This window comes from Schistocerca serialis, chromosome 7, assembly GCF_023864345.2.
Source record: "Schistocerca serialis cubense isolate TAMUIC-IGC-003099 chromosome 7, iqSchSeri2.2, whole genome shotgun sequence".
Taxonomy (NCBI): Eukaryota; Metazoa; Arthropoda; class Insecta; order Orthoptera; family Acrididae; genus Schistocerca; species Schistocerca serialis.
Window position 1 is genome coordinate 140,475,419 of NC_064644.1, and position 18,615 is coordinate 140,494,033.

Below are 18,615 nucleotides of genomic sequence, written 5' to 3' on the forward strand. Positions count from 1 at the left end.
CCTTATCCCAAAACTAAGCGACAGTTCAAGAGTTTCTACTCACTCAACAGTTAAACAGTGAGGCATTACTGGGATTATTGAAAAAGAATGCACAATGGTGCTGGACCAGTCAATACAGAGAAGATTTTCATAGGATTAAAGAAGCATTAGTTAACACACCAATCTTGCCTCAGACAGATATGTCAAAATCCTTTTTTATTGCAACTTATGCTTCCAGCTATGGTTTAGGTGCTTCTCTGTTCCAAACTGAACGACAAGAAAACGAACTGGACGTAAGAACGATAGGATTCGCCAGTTGTATATTGATGAAAATTGAATTGGTGTACACTGTGACAATTGGTCATTGTTTTTGCATTTAAAAAATTCCGTTATTATGTTTATGGGAAGCATGTGAATGTTTTATATGACCATCAAGCATTAAGTTTCGTGCTTTCTTGTAAATTGCTGCATGGATGTTTAACTAGATGGACTCTGGAACTTCAGGACTATGATTTTGAGGTAAGACATGTCCATGGGCCATATAACGTTGTTGCAGACACTCTTTCGAGACTGCCACAAGGAATGTTAGAATTCACATCAACAGTTCATAAATCTATCGAATTTAAAGTTTTGTTAAAAAAAGACCTGACATTTCGAGAAAGATACATGGAAATGAGGAAAAACTTGGAAATGTTACAGGAAAGTGATGCTATGTGGAAAATCAATAGAGACATCCTCAAACAAAAACAAGATATTGTCTTACATCAGTGTTAAAAGTTACATGATAAGGTTTTATTCTATAAAACGAAGGAGCCTAGCTGTGGATGGTACGTGTGCATCCCTACAGACCAACTTGAAGTTTTAATTTGGTTTACCCACCGAGCTTGGGGACATTTTGTAACTGTCAAAACTACTCTTAAAATGAAGCAGTATTGTTACTTCCCAAAGCTGAAAAAGAAAGTCCGAGAAGTACTGAGATCATGTGATAGATACCAAAAGGCAAAGTCAAACAATAGGTGCAGAGATACAGAATTACACCCACTAATAACACAAATACCTAGAGAGGTAATTGCAATGGACCTAACAGGACCCATACTGGCAGCTCAAGGGGGGAGGAGGGAAATACATCCTAGCTATATACGATTTATTCTCCAAACATCTGAAAATGTATGTTTTGCGTACAGGAATTGCTAGCAATATTGGGATAAAGCTAACTATAAGTTACTTTAAAAGAATTGGATACCCTACCACTGTTATAACAAATAATGCATTTTATTTCACTGGAAGCAGATGGAAAAATATAACGGAAGAATATGGAATAAGTTATGTCTTGATATCGAGATTTTCACCTAGTAGTAACCGAGTAGAACGAACCTTCAGGGAATTAAACATATTTATACGGACCTACACGTCTAATAAGCAAACAAAATGGATTCAATACCTGAACAATTTTGTTGAAACATAAAATGATTTACCACCCAACTTGGTTGTGTCTACTGTGGCTGTTAACACAATACAGTTATAATTTAACGTATCTGACACCCCTTGTTTACTAAACACCCAACCCCCCTCCCTCCATCTGCTACCTGCAGTGCTGACACTGTCTCAACTTTTTAAATCAATGTCATGGTTAGACTAGGTGACATCTCTCTAATCCTGATGAATTCAAGCAGATTTTCTTTCCTAATTTTATAATTCACATTAACAAATGCCCATTAAACTGCAAGTTAGACCAGTTGTAGTGCTCATGTGTGTTTTAAATGTTGTAGAACCAAATTATATGTATTTTCCTGAATTTAATATGTAGTACAATGATTGAACTAAGATCGTATACTAACCTAAGATTGATTTCACTAGTACCATGAAGTGAGCAGTGTATATTTTTACAGGCAATTCAGTCTATCTAGAGGTGGAAATATATAATTTGAAAGTTTGTTGTGTGGTACAGCAACTGTACTTTCGTTGTCAACAAGTACTGTTGAGTGTAGAGGTTTATCACTTGTCTCAGTATGCAAGCTATGTATTTTTCTTAAACCTTATACAACATATAAGTTTTGACAGCAGGGTCAAGTTTAAGTTTTGTGTTGGAAATTTCACATATTTTGAAAAATAATACAGTTTTATTATGTTTCGAAGTTAGAGTTTTCGTTCACGACACGAGTTCTATAAGTATATTTGATTATCAAGAAAAGTTAACTGTGTCGTGTTTTGGTGCTCAAATTACTTTATGTTGTAAGTAATTTTACGTGATTGAGTAATTTTACGTGATTGCAAGGATCGTTGAACTTTCTAGATATTTGCCTTTCATATCTGTCTTCTTTCACCATCATCTTTATCCATTTTCGAATATCTCTTGTTACACGATTTTCATTTAGAAATATTAAGTTACCTTTGAGTATTACGAAAATATGTAGGTCAAATGTTACATCACAATAAAGATGTTTCCAAAACATACCTTCCTCATTCTGTCCTGTAATGCTGTTTGGCCTATTAATTTGTCTGTGCCAATGTTGTGTACTTTTCATATGTTGTATTTTGGAGCATCGCGATTAAATTTTTTGAATTATTTAGTAGTTGATTATGGGAAATAAAGTTTCTAAATCTGTTAGAGAATCTTAGCACCACAATCCTGATTGATAAATATCACACCTACCTCGAAAATTATTTTTTTACATAACTCGAGTGGGCCTCAAAATGAAGTATCAACCAGTCTACCTTCGTTTAGGTTTTCCTACTATAGAACGTAATGTATTATGCTCTTCTCTTATAAAACTGTGCTTCCTAAATTGAAAAATTACTGAAAATTTCTAGAGCCTTCAGATGTCAAATCGTTCTATGAAACACCAGTAACATATATTGAAATTGAAATGTTAACACTCTTTAAGCATTATATTTGAAGGTAACATTGTACTACTTGAAATGCATCATAGAGCAATTCAGATATGGAGATATTTGATTTCAGGGTGTAAGCCAAAACTGGATTAATTATATTGGTTCAGTAGGTTATGGTAATCCAGAATGATTATTTCTTTGTGCTCATTCCTGCTTACCATAGTTTCTCATTGCAAACTTGTTTTCTGCAGCTTTAAGGTTGGTTGGCTATGTTTTTCTGCATAACACCATTTAAGTTCAACATGGAATGTGATCTACTTGTTTTTTCTGCTGTTATAAGCTCCGTCAGGTGAATTTTTCCAGCTCCCTCATTTGGACCTAACAGAAACTGAACCACATATTCAGAAAGTTACATTCTAGCCACATATATTTTATAAGGATGTGGGCAAGAAAGTAGAATTGCGACACTTAATTTCAGAGTTCACAATTGTGTTTTAGGCATCACCTACAGTGCATATGTGTGTGCTTGTGTGTGTGTGTGTGTGTGTGTGTGTGTGTGTGTGTGTGTGTGTGTGTGTGTGTATTTGTGAGTGTCATAATAAAATTTAAACACAGACACAAACATGACTTTTTTGTGATGCTGACTTATTCTAGCTGGTATTTTGGAAGTGAAAAGAACTTGGCTAACATCATAGAACAATTTATACGTGGAAGATGTAAAATTTTTATGTGTGTTGTGCTTGTATCTGTTGTGCCTTTCATCAAATGTGGCACAATAATAAAAATGGATACTCACATTTGTCACATTATCTGTTAGTTCATGGTATGAACAGTGTGTGTCTGTGTGTGTGTGTGTGTGTGTGTGTGTGTGTGTGTGCGTGTGTGTGTGTGTGTTCAAATGTTGCTGACGAATTTTAGATGTATAACTGCCGCACGTTATGCCCTTTTTGTGATTTTTTTCCATAAATACTTTTAACATGGTGAAGACGAAATTCAGATAGTTCTGTCACTTATGATTACAGCTGTTCAGTGACTACACTGCAACGGCTATTTCAGTTTATCAGCCTCTACGTAGTAGAGGACGTCACTGGCTTTCCATTTTAATGGCCACTACCACTCCACAAAATGGTATGTGGCTTCTTGTAACGTGAATACTGTCATAAATAGGTGGTCATGGCAGGAGTAGGGACATGAGGGCGTCAGCTCACTTTTTATGTCAAATTTATATGTAAATTAATTAAATTAATCAATTTGTTACTCCCCTCATCCTCTGACTCAGCATCCCCACCGCACCCATTCGCACTCCTAGATGATGTCAAGTGTTTCCCTCAGCCCATATGTGGGTTACCCGCCGTTTCCCCTCCCCAAACTTTCCCATTAACCTTCCGTACCTATCCTATTGGCGGGAATTCGAATTTCGGCGGCAATTTCGAATTTTCGATGTACAATTAAATTGTCAATTAATGTAGGTAAGAAACGAGGGTTGACGTGCCTTCAGCTACCTAGTTTGAACCACTTTTCAAGGACATCCAGCTACCCATGTCCCATTCAAGCAGATCATCGTGAATAGCAGTCACTTTCTCTGCAACTTTTTGGTGGCGTACAGCGAATTTGAAAACAAATATTCTTGTACAAAATCCTAATTAGCTTCTACGTGTATATTTACACACAGGAAACATTTAATAACATCCACCTTAAGTTTTATATTATAATTTAAATCTTCATTGCATTCTTCTAATTCCTTCAACTAGTAACCTGTCAGGTACAAAGAAGGAATATTTTCGAAATCCAAAACATATCTCATTTTTTTCCTGTAAACTATGTATATTATGGCTTTATGAATTAGCTCTGTTCCTTTCCTCAGTTCTTCTAGACGACAGCAATCGGCGATTTTAACCTTGACTCTTATTCTGGCTTAATACTGTTGTTAGAACGCTCCACATGTCCCTGGCAGTACGCTACCAGCTTCTGCTGCACATTTTTGTGGAATTTCCGTATAGAACTTTATGATCACAACTTTTTCAAATGAGTGGTCACTGAAAGTTATTATGGCGTCGGTTTTAAGCTATGCAAACTTTTTTTCTGTTGCTAAATCCCGACATCCAGTCCAGCACACTTAAATACAAGGTAATTATCCTTTTTAAGCAGATCCTGTTCACGTGTTCTTTAATGTACACAGGTTCCAAGCCAACACTTTCAGCCAGGATTCCAACATAAGGCCACTTACCATTGCTATTAACAGTAAATACAGATATTTTTTACTCCTCAGTGGTGGACAGATTTCGCCACACACTGTGTTTGAAGCAATATCCATGTAGTTTACCAGTAGGTAGTTCAAACTGTATGCAGTCAGCGCATAACTTATAAGCTTTTCTGGATCTTGGTAATCAGGCAGACTTACTTGCACACCAAAGTCAGTTTTCGGTGTTCTTATTACCCCAGTACTCAAACTGCTAAAGTTGGTAAACAGCATAGAACAGCTGTTCTGTAACTTATTAGTTAACTGACCCACATGGACTTGATTGGCACAGATTACAGTAGAGGACACTGTAAGTACTGTTTGTTAGAATTTAATAAACAGTGTCTACAATGTGCTCCACTGGATGCACATAAAATTATTGTACATATGTTGTCATGGGCAGGATAACGCTATTCTTTTTCTGGTGCCCTTGCACGTCACAGCTCCAGTCACTACAGAGTCTTGATGCTTCACCCACCCTGCTTTCTACGCCAGCTACTGGCATGCAATGGATTTTTGTAGAACATAATGAACACCATGACCTGCCACGATATCGACTACGTCAAGTACTGGCATGGTACAGGCTTTTACAGAAAATTTAGTTAATTGACATGATTTTCTGCAGTTGCATGTTTGCAGTGAAAATACTGGTGACAATAGCTTTAGTACTTGCAATATAATGAGAGGTAATAAATAAAAACACATACATGGTTATGTACATTTTTATTCAGTAATCACACATGAGATGCATTACATCAATAGATTTTGTCTTTATTTAACACCAGTGCAGAATACAAAAAATAAAGCCTTCTTCTAAGCACAGAATTCAGCATGCATTTATCTCAAACTTTTTTATTGGCGGTACGTTAGTTTTCATTGGCACCATATTGTCCCACTGTTCGAAGTCGTCTACATGCACACTGTTCGTACTTAGATACTTCCCCGTGTCCCTATACACAGCCTTAAAACATGGCAAACATGTGTTCAGTCTTTCCAACATAGTGGATAGGCCCATATGTAGACCAAACACGTTTGTAATGGTGGAATGCTGTAGATAAATTGATGTGACACCCGATTTCACATACAGTGCAAAGTCAGTGTGCACTATTGTAATGAAGATGGCTCGGATGATACTCAGTGGTCAGCTGTTGTTTGATGTAAGCTTTTCCATGACACAGTTCACGGTATTCCACCACCGGAAACCGCACTTTAACACTTTTAGCTGATTTCTCGATCTCTATCACAACAGGTCAGTCTCTTTCTGTGTTTGCTTCAACACAAATAAGAAAACACTTCGAACCACACTGAAGTGAACAATACTGGCGCAGAGAACTTAACTGGTAACTTGGTTGGTTGGCTGATTTTGTGGAGAGACCAAACATCGAGCTTTGAGGTCATTGGTCCCATTGAATTGGGGAAGGAAGTCAGCCGTGCCCTTCCTAAGAAACCATCCTGGCGTTTGCCTGAAGTGTTTTTGTGAAATCACAAAAAAACTTAGTCAAGATGTCAGGATATAGGTATGAACCGTCGCTCTCCAGAATGTGAGTAATTGGTATCTTCTAATTCAGAACATCCTCATTTTGCCCATGCAGTACCACTGTGGTGGTGCACATAACAGGGTCCAGTGACGACCTGCACCATGCTGATTAGGATCCACAGTGCACTTTATCAAGTCAGAGGCTGGCTGGGTGACTTCAGTTGACAATAATTGTCCTGCTCCATCAAGCTAACCAGGTTGATGACAGTTGCCAGGGTGCTGCCACTGCTGCTGGTCGCACTAAGCTGGGACACGTCACTGTTGCAGACCATGACGAACTGGAGGAAGTCACATCCACCGATCAGCAACGAACAAAAACTATTACAAGCGTTAATAACAGCACAAAGATTTCATATTCCTAGCATGCCAGTGAACAGAGATGCCAAGCAAGGGGTGCTTACTCTTCTGCGCCTTCTTCCTATTCTGCTGCTGCTGCAGCTGAGCAGCACTGGATGATCTAATCTGTCACTGATGCTGAATGACTACACCAACTGAGGCTGCAGAGGTCCTGAGCACACCTTATATCCCCAATGAGTGGATGCTGTGCTGCCATTGGCTGCTGCCAATTTCAAGCGCCGTTGCTTGTGTGTGTGGGATGGGTAAACCTAGGCTTTCCTTCCAGAAGGACCACGGTTCGAGTCCCAGAAGGGGAACCAACATTTTGAATTTCCAAGGAAATTCTGTGGGAGGAAGTGGAGTGGGAATCAGCACAATCCTGGGACAAAGCAATTCCTACCAAAATTAAAAATGCCCGCCGAAATTCGAAATTCTCGCCAATAGGGTAGTTGTGGGGGGGAGGGGGAGGGGGGAAGGGACTGGGACCTAAGTGCAGGTTGCAGAAAACACATGATGTTATCCAGAGGAGTGGGGGTGGGGTTGTGTGAGGGTTGGGGGTAATTTGTTGATCAATTTAATTGCTTTGCATATGAATTTGATATCAAAAGTGGGCAGATATCCTCGTCTCCCAACCACTCATGGATGGTCGTATGATGATGATGGTGCCATCGTTAAGTGAGGGGGCAGGGTGCATCCCTTGTCACATGATAGAGAAGGATGTATGGCTTGTTGACGTCATAGAGATTTGAATTTCCCCACAGTGTCATCGATCGTAGTACCTCAACAGCAGTGCTGAGTAACAGTGGAACTTGCACCACTCGCTGGAAGCCCTATGGATTTACTACTACTGAATCCTTAGCACCTTGTGTTAAGGGCATATATTCATTTCTCTAGCGAAAATCTTGTCTTCAAATTAATCAAGCTATAGGAGGATAACGAAACAATAACATTGATAAGCGACAAGTGCGTTTGCATCTCCTGGACACAAACGAATGCTACACACTTTAAAATGTACCATTACTTAAACACTTAAACAAAGAAAATCTGTAAGGGGTAAACCTAGGCTTTCCTTCCAGAAGGACCACGGTTCGAGTCCCAGAAGGGGAACCAACATTTTGAATTTCCAAGGAAATTCTGTGGGAGTAAGTGGAGTGGGAATCAGCACAATCCTGGGACAAAGCAATTCCTACCAAAATTAAAAATGCCCGCCGAAATTCGAAATTCTCGCCAATAGGGTAGTTGTGGGGGGGAGGGGGAGGGGGGAAGGGACTGGGACCTAAGTGCAGGTTGCAGAAAACACATGATGTTATCCAGAGGAGTGGGGGTGGGGTTGTGTGAGGGTTGGGGGTAATTTGTTGATCAATTTAATTGCTTTGCATATGAATTTGATATCAATAGTGGGCAGATATCCTCGTCTCCCAACTACTCATGGATGGTCGTATGATGATGATGGTGCCATCGTTAAGTGAGGGGGCAGGGTGCATCCCTTGTCACATGATAGAGAAGGATGTATGGCTTGTTGACATCATAGAGATTTGAATTTCCCCACAGTGTCATCGATCGTAGTACCTCAACAGCAGTGCTGAGTAACAGTGGAACTTGCACCACTCGCTGGAAGCCCTATGGATTTACTACTACTGAATACTTAGCACCTTGTGTTAAGAGCATATATTCATTTCTCTAGCGAAAATCTTGTCTTCAAATTAATCAAGCCATAGGAGGATAACGAAACAATAACATTGATAAGCGACAAGTGCGTTTGCATCTCCTGGACACAAACGAATGCTACACACTTTAAAATGTACCATTACTTAAACCCTTAAACAAAGAAAATCTGTAAGGGGTAAACCTAGGCTTACCTTCCAGAAGGACCACGGTTCGAGTCCCAGAAGGGGAATCAACATTTTGAATTTCCAAGGAAATTCTGTGGGAGGAAGTGGAGTGGGAATCAGCACAATCCTGGGACAAAGCAATTCCTACCAAAATTAAAAATGCCTGCCGAAATTCTAAATTCTCGCCAATAGGGTAGTTTTGGGGGGGAGGGGGAGGGGGGAAGGGATTGGGACCTAAGTGCAGGTTGCAGAAAACACATGATGTTATCCAGAGGATGGGGGGTGGGGTTGTGTGAGGGTTGGGGGTTATTTGTTGATCAATTTAATTGCTTTGCATATGAATTTGATATCAAAAGTGGGCAGATATCCTCGTCTCCCAACTACTCATGGATGGTCGTATTATGATGATGGTGCCATCGTTAAGTGAGGGGGCAGGGAGCATCCCTTGTCACATGATAGAGAAGGATGTATGGCTTGTTGACATCATAGAGATTTGAATTTCCCCACAGTGTCATCGATCGTAGTACCTCAACAGCAGTGCTGAGTAATAGTGGAACTTGCACCACTCGCTGGAAGCCCTATGGATTTACTACTACTGAATATTTAGCACCTTGTGTTAAGGGCATATATTCATTTCTCTAGCGAAAATCTTGTCTTCAAATTAATCAAGCTTTTGTGTCGGTAGCTGGGCCGACACCGTGAAGTTGAGATGGCTGAAAATGCACGCTAAACTAAAGCAGACGGGCGTGAAGTCTGGAACATGAGAACTTATAAATGAATAAGAAGAAAAGTATGTAGATGCTTATTACTTATCTTTTAATTAGTCCTTGGAATACATCTCTCTTGAATACTCGTAAGCTATAGGCACTGATACAAATGGCGCCTTGCTAGTTCGTAGCCATTAACTTAGCTGATGGCTATTCTGTCTCTCGGCTAATGAGAGAGAAAGGCTTCGTACATCTGGTCGGTAGCTAGGTTCTCGTACAACTGGGGCGAGTGCTCTCTCGTATCACGAGACCTGCCTTGGTGGTGGCGCTAGGTCTGCGATTACACAGTGGCGACACGCGGGTCCGACATGTACTAAATGGACCGCGGCCGATTTAAGCTACCACCTAGCAAGTGTGGTGTCTGGCGGTGACACCACATTCCTCCCCCGCAAATCGGCGAACGGTCGTGTGATAAGGCTTCCGCCCGCCGTGGGGAGGACCACATGTTGACGTATGCGATGAGGTGGGGAGCCTAACAACAGGCGAGGCTGTGCCACCCGCACCCGGCCATTCGGTCCGAGGAGAGCTAGGAAACGCCTGAAAAGCTAGTCCAGGGTGCACGTCAACATGCGGTGTATGCGCCCGTAAAGAGACAGGAGGGACCGAAGGATCAACCTCCATTGCGTCGGGGTAGCCGACGCGCGATGACGTCATGTGGTCCGGAGCGGGCGGGAGTTCCATGGCGGAGGACAGCTGGTCACGGGAAGCGATCGGCGGCGCGTGACCCTGGGAGGCGCTTGGCGGCTGCAACGAAGCGTCGAATGCGGGCGGCGCCGGCGGGAGAACAAGCGGCGGCGGCGGCGGCTGCTGCTGCTGCGGCGGCGGCGGCGCGTCGCCATGGGGCAAAATGGAAGGCATCGTCGGTAACACCTGGGGATGAGGCGAGCCAGTAGATGGGTCCCCAGGGCGCTGACCGGACGGCACCGTCGCTGAAAGCAGACGGGGAGCGGCAGAACCCGAGCGACGACAGAGGCGCAGCTGATTGAGATGCCGACGCACCTCACCAGAGGCCCCCAAAACCAAATACATCGCGCGGCCGAGGCAGCGAAGAATGCGCCCTGCGAGCCAACGCCGTGAACCTCGATAGTTGCGATAAAATACAACGTCGCCTGGAGCAAAAGCAGGAGTCTGCCGCTGCACAGGAACCTGATGCGGCGGATGCAGCAAAGACATCAAGGTGCGATGAGGACGACCGTGGAGCAACTCAGCCGGCGAGCGACCATCTCGGGGCTGAGAGCGATACGAAGACAAAAAGAGCAACAATGCGTCCTCCCGAGAATGCGACTCTTTCAATTTCAACATCGGTGACTTGAAAGTCCGGACCAATCGTTCAGCGGCACCGTTGGACTGAGGCGAAAACGGCGCGGATGTCAGATGTTGAATACCATTGGCCTGGCAGAATGACTGAAATTCTGCGGACATGAATTGTGGGCCATTGTCGGAAACAATAGTCTGCGGAAGACCTTTAATGCAAAAGATAGCAGACAACGCTTGGATGGTGGCGGAGGACGTCGTGGAAGACATCCGGACAACAAAAGGAAAATTACTGAAGGCGTCGACCAGAACCAACCATCGAGTATTCCAGAATGGACCAGCAAAATCAATGTGCAAGCGTTGCCAAGGGGAAGTGGCTTTTGGCCACGCAAAGACTTTCCGCGGCGGGGCGGACTGTTGTTCGGCACACGCCGGGCACGAAGAACACATATTCGTAATCGCAGCATCGATTCCGAACCAAGTACAGTGCTGACGAGCAAGTTGTTTCGTTCGCACGATACCCCAATGTCCTTGGTGAAGAAGCCGTAAAACAGAGGACTGTAACGAACGTGGGACCACGACTCTGGACTGATCATTATCAGAACGCAACAACAAAACACCACGTCGAACAAAAAGTCTCTCCTTGTGAGCAAAAAATCGGCGAACCAACGGATCCTCGATCCGAGACTTTGACAAAGGCCATTGCGTAGCAACAAAACGTAAAGCAGTAGCAAGGACAGGGTTAGCAGCTGTGGCTGTAGCGACACGACGAAAACCAATCGGAAACGATTCGACCACTTCATCGGTTTCCGAATCAATGAACATGCAAGCAAGTTCGGAAGAATCGAATGCTTTATCCTCAGCAACAGGCAAACGGGACAACGCATCGGCGTTTCCGTGCTTAGCAGTGGACCGATACAAGATATCGTAGCGGTACTGCGAGAGGAAAATAGACCAGCGAATGAATTTCTGCGCTGTACGTGGAGGTACAGGCTTGGACGGATGAAAAAGCGATGTCAAAGGTTTGTGGTCTGTGATGATGGTAAAGTGACGACCATACAAGAAATCATGGAACTTAGTAACACCAAACACGAGAGCCAAAGCTTCTTTCTCTATCTGTGAATAATTTCTTTGCGCAGACGAGAGCAATTTGGACGCAAAGGCAATAGGGCGATCATGGGAGCCAACTTTGTGCGCAAGCACAGCACCGATCCCGAAATCCGATGCATCTACCATCAACAAAATGGGTTTCTGGGGATCGAATGGCGTAAGGCAAGTATTAGAAAGCCACGCCGATTTCAACTGGCGAAAGGCGCGTTCACATTCCGGCGTCCAGACGAACGGAACACCTCTACGGCGTAAGCGATGAAGCGGAGCTGAAATGGAAGAGGCATTGCGCACAAATTTATTGTAATAATTAATTTTACCCAACACACTCTGTAGCTGTTTCACATTTTGAGGGGAAGGCAATTCTTGTATGGCACGGAGGTGCTCTGGACTCGGATGTATGCCTTGGGCATTAATGACATGTCCCAGGTATGGTAAGTCACGAGCAAAAAACACACATTTGTCCTTCCTCAAGCGAAGACCATTTTGCCGCAAGACCTGAAATAATGTTCGTAAGTTCGCAAGATGATCTTCTTCTGTCTGTCCGGAGATCACTATATCGTCCAGATAGTTTGCTGCAGTAGGGACCGACGCACAAATAGTTTGTAAATATTGCTGAAACAAGGCAGGGGCGGATGCACACCCGAATGGCAGTCTTTTGAAGCGGTACAATCCAATGTGCTATGCACGCGTGGGTTCGAATCCCATCCTCGTCGCCAATTTTGTGTCGGTAGCTGGGCCGACACCGTGAAGTTGAGATGGCTGAAAATGCACGCTAAACTAAAGCAGACGGGCGTGAAGTCTGGAACATGAGAACTTATAAATGAATAAGAAGAAAAGTATGTAGATGCTTATTACTTATCTTTTAATTAGTCCTTGGAATACATCTCTCTTGAATACTCGTAAGCTATAGGCACTGATACAAATGGCGCCTTGCTAGTTCGTAGCCATTAACTTAGCTGATGGCTATTCTGTCTCTCGGCTAATGAGAGAGAAAGGCTTCGTACATCTGGTCGGTAGCTAGGTTCTCGTACAACTGGGGCGAGTGCTCTCTCGTATCACGAGACCTGCCTTGGTGGTGGCGCTAGGTCTGCGATTACACAGTGGCGACACGCGGGTCCGACATGTACTAAATGGACCGCGGCCGATTTAAGCTACCACCTAGCAAGTGTGGTGTCTGGCGGTGACACCACACAAGCCATAGGAGGATAACGAAACAATAACATTGATAAGCGACAAGTGCGTTTGCATCCCCTGGACACAAACGAATGCTACACACTTTAAAATGTACCATCACTTAAACACTTAAACAAAGAAAATTTGTAAGGGGTAAACCTAGGCTTTCCTTCCAGAAGGACCACGGTTCGAGTCCCACAAAGGGCACCAACATTTTGATTTCCCCAGGAAATTCAACACAGACCTCCAATATTTTTGTTTATCACTGGATAGTAGAGAAGTGCTACAGTCACGACGTATCATGATGGGAATTTAACGTGATTTTAGCACAGTGAGATACTATGGCACACACATGTACTGATGGCTGAGAAACAGATAAACTATCTAGCTTGTGCTGCGGTGAAATGCTGGCGAATACTAAATTCCTGCTAAACTCTCACAAATTATATGGCATTCAAACCGTGAAAGCAAAAAGTTACATGTGTTTACTAATCCAAAATATTTGACGTGGTCCGTAACGAAAAGTCATAGTTAGTTATTGGCACATTACTCGTTCATAATTAGATTTACACAACAAAACACCGAACTGACCAGGTTTATAAAATTTCTTCCAGCGATATTTAATGATACGTGGAGTGAATATGCGAATTGTATGGTAATTTAGTCAGTTTAATACGGATACCTGGACACTTCCGGCAAATATATAATTTTGATGGCTGTTCCTAGCAATTCTTCATTCATTGCAGTGTTATACAGAGCACGGAATATTACCAGATGGAATACAGAGAGACAATTCACAGCGCAACATCATGAAATATGTATAGATTTTGCCAAAGAGAATAATTAATAAACAGTTCTCTGTCAGTAATGATACTGCAAACAAAATTCTATCGGTCGTCAATAGTCATTAAAATAAATTATAAAGGGATATTGCCACTACAGAACAGTGAATCCTATTTCAGAAGGATGTGAAATTATTTGCAAACTTAGAGCTATTTCATTTAATTATGTGTTCTGAATAGTAACTAGTTTTCAGCAATAACTGACATGTAACCCCAAGGAACGTTCTTTGTCTTGCTTTTAATTAAGCAGAAAAAAGTGGAACCTAATTCAATTTTATCAGGATTACTCACTGCAAAAGATATGCTCTTTTGCAGCTATGTAAACGATAATGATTGAACTGTTTATCTTGCATACTCTTTCGACTGAGTACTCACGTTCAGTACAAGGCACCAAGACTGGCAGCCTCACTGAAGTACCAAAGAAGCTGGTATAGGCATGCGTATTTAAATACAGAAATATGTAAACAGGCAGAATACAGCGCTGCGGTCGGTAACGCCTATATAATATAGCAAGTGTCTGGCGCAGTTGTTAGATCGGTTGCTGCTGCTACGATGGCAGGTTATAAGGATCTACGTGAATTTGAACTTGGTGTTATAGTCGGCACACGAGTGGTGCGACAAAGTATCTCCGAGGTAGCGATGAAGTTGGGACTTTCCCGTACAACCATTTCACGACTGTTCCGTGAATATCAGGAATCTGGTAAAACCTCAGATCTTCGACATCACTGCGGCAGGAAACGACGACTGAAGAGAACCGTTCAACGTGACAGTTGTGCAACCCTTTCGCAAATTGCTGCTGATTTCAATGCTGGGCCATCAATAAGGGTCAGAGTGCGAATCATTCAACGAAACATCATCGATATAGGTTTTCGGAGCCGAAGGCTAACTCGTGTACTCTTGATGACAGCATGACAGAAAGCTTTACGCCTCGCCTGGGCCCGTCAACACCGATATTGACCTGTTAATGACTGGAAATATTTTGCCTCGTCGGACATGTACGGATATATAGACAACCTCATGAATCCATTGACCCTGCATGACAGCAGGAGACTGTTAAAGCTGGTGGAGGCTCTGTAATGGTGTGGAGCGTGTGCAGTTGGAGTGACATGGGCCCCCTGATACTTCTAGATACGACTCTGACAGGTGACACAGCATCCTGTCTGATTACGTGCATCCATTCGCCTCCACTGTGCATTCCGACGGATTTTGACAGTTCCAGCACGACAATGCGACACCCCATATACCCACATTTGCTATAGAGTGCCTCCAGGAACGCTTTTAGTTTTAAAAACTTTCGCTAGCCGCCAAACCCCTAGACACGAACATTGTTGAGCATATCTGGGATGCCTTGCAACGTGTTGTTCAGAAGAGATCTCCACTCCCTCATACTCTTACGGATTTATGGAGAGCCCTTCAGGATTAATGGTGTCCAGCACTACTTCAGACATTAACTGAGTCCATGCCACATCGTGTTTCAGCAGTTCTGAGTGCTCACGGAAGGCCTACATGATATTAGGCAGGTGTACCAGTTTCTTTGGCTCTTCAGTGTTTTTTTGTTGGTAAGGTTAGGCATGATTATGTGCATACGCAGGCTCGTTCTTATTAACTTTTTAAACCTGAGAAGCAATGTAGGTGACTCTGAGAAGAGTAATTTAATATAAGACACATTGGGTCACAGATGTAGGAAAATACCCCAAAAGTGGATGAGAAATGTTGAACATATGACGTCACAAGATGACGGACCTCGCCAGACGTGCAGCACTTGAGCCTCTCGGTCTGCCACACCTCATGATCTCAGACCAAGTCAAGTATTCACGACGGTGTGACTCTTCCAGGACACGTGCAGCTTCAGCGCATGGGGCTAAGGGTTCGTTCGACTCCTGCTTATGGTTTGAATTTTTTTTTCATTACGTTAGACAACTGCGTAAGATTTATTATTTTGTTTAGCAGTCTCAAGGCGCCACGGGTTATTTCAAAGAACAGTACAGTACAACAAAAATCTACCGTATGGCGTCACAAGTAAATGAGTATAAGCTTCCGAATTGTGTCGTTACCAGTAAATGGCTTATATTTTGTTTACTAAAAAATGTCTGTGAACAAAATAAGAAAGGACAAACGGAAAGAAACACCAAGTAAGAAGACATTTTAGTTGGTTATAGCGAGGACAGTAATTTTATAACTCCTTCGTTTACAACATATTACATTTACAAAAGGAGTTCGAAATTTGCACCGTTTGCTCGAATGCAACTATTCTATCGCACAATCAATCAAAACAATGGTTCAAATGGCTCTGGGCACTATGGGACTTAACTTATCATCAGTCCCTTAAACTCATAACTACTTAAACCTAACTAACCTTAGGGCATCACACACTTCCATGCCCGAGGCAGGATTCGAACCTGCGACCATAGCAGTCCTTCAGGACCAAGCACAACCGTCTTACGTACGACGAGGTACGTCATCTGGTGACGTCACATGTTCATGATTTTTCATGTATTTTAGGCGTATTTCCTGAGATATGCGACTCCATGTGTCTTATAACAAATTACTTGTCTCGGCGTCATCTACTTCAATTACATGGAAAGCGAGTTTTAACATGTTCTCCGTTGTTAGTAAGTTCTGATTCTCTTTCGAAAAATACTGAAATTCTTAAGAACGAAGTATAATGTACTTGGACGCTTATAACAAAGGGGCAATATCTGATACCAGTAACTGTTGTGAAATTATTCTCTTATTTCAGGAAAAGCATAATTAGTACCGGAAAATCACCAGTGTAGCTTCCACATCTTCGGTAGACGATTACATTTTAAGTTAATTATGATGAATTTAGTATAGATGCATCTCTGAGGTAGAAATTTTAATTTCTGAAAACGTGGGCATTAGTATAGCTATGGAAACTTCCTGAGGAAAAGAGCCATATCCGTAGGATATCTGGTTTAGGTATCTCGGTGTTTTCTGAGACCTGAATGCAAATTTCTACAAACGCCAAGGCCCAGACTTGGACTTGAAATGAAGTGGAGATCCCTTCAACAAAAGGACGCAAAAGACGTTGAACCATGTCTACAGAATCGTTGTTTCTAAAGAGCTGCTCGACCGCGGAGACACGAAATGGCATTGAAATTCTCTAAGGCTGCAGCAGCTGTGAAAATGAATACCTAAACAGGCAGTACATTTGAAGAGGAATGCACGTCTCTTAACAGGAATGTCACTGAAGTTGGAAGTACAAGAAGGCTAACTCCGTGGAAATCTTGGATAAGAGCAAAAGTTTTTCTTTTGTTCGACGGAAGATGGAAGCACCGAAAATTTTCAGGACATAGAAACAGGAATATAGCAATGTAAGTTGCATAGGAATGAAACAAGTAGGAAATATGGGAATCTAAGGCGAAATGGTGCAATAAGAGTGAGAAGGAATTAACAAAGAAGTTACAGCTGGAATAACTGATTCGGCCTATAGGGAAGTCAAAACCAGCTTCAGTGAAATTAAAAGCAAGAATGTCCACATTACGCGCAATAGGAATTCCACTGTTAAGAATGAGATAGATGGAAGTATGTACATTGAAGGCGTCTACGAGGGCGTGGACTTGTCTTTTGTCTGAGTGTCGATGAGGAGAAGATAGCGGATCCTAATAAGTGAGGAAATAGCTAATAGCTACTAATCTAAAGCATTTTTTAAACATTTAGTTGTCCCTTGGACTTACCAGTTTCGAATTTTGGTTCATCATATGGCTGTATCGGAGGACGATCAGTTAATGAAATGATGGGTGTTAAGCGAGTCACGGTGCCTAACACTGAAAATATTTTAACTAAAAGAACATACCGATTTAACTGTTTTTCGGTCTAATACGCAATGTTGTTATGATAAACGTATCCCAGTGGTATGTGCACAATCTCGAAAACACAGAGTAAAAGATTGATCGCCATTAGGACTTTCACGCCGAACAATATGATTCTTCGTTAACATTACATGTTCTACATGCCTGATTGTTTATAAAGCCTCTACAAGACATAAATATACGCTGAAAATTACTTGGCAGATTAAATTTGTGTGGATCGGCATTGAAACCAGGAACTTTCCCTTTCGTAAAGAAGGGCTCTATCGACTGAGCTTAGTCGGTAGAGCAGAGAGCACATGCCTGTGAAATATAAAGCTCGTGGTTCAAGTCCTGATCCAATACCAATACACAGTTTTAATTTGCCGGGAAGTTTCGTGACTATGAGCGCAAACGCTGCTACAGAGTGAATAACTCATTCTCGTTATGAGGTTTATGTCGAAGGAGTGCAACAACAAAACTAGAAACTAAATTTAGGAGTTACTTGTATTTTACGTTTAACCTACATCATTTGGGAAACGCTAAAATCGTGTTCAACAGGAAAAATTTACTGACAGTTATTCTGGGTGCTTGCAGCGCCACAGACTGTCTGAAGAGCGAACATTGTTGCGGCTTCATCTGAAGCAGCAGCCGAGAGATGCGCGCAGACAGTGGTGCTCCCATCCACGAGAAAGCACACATGCGTGCCACCACGTCGTCTTTGCAGACTACAGCATCACAAAGGACGTACCGGTGTCTGGATGCTTCGAGAACCATCGTTGCCAGATTGAATTATTCATTGTTGTCTTGAAGCAAAGCTACATACACAAGCTTGCGAAAATGGTTACAAAACAGTGGCACGAGAACGTACAGGTTTATGTGTCTGGGTGAGACTTGACAACGCG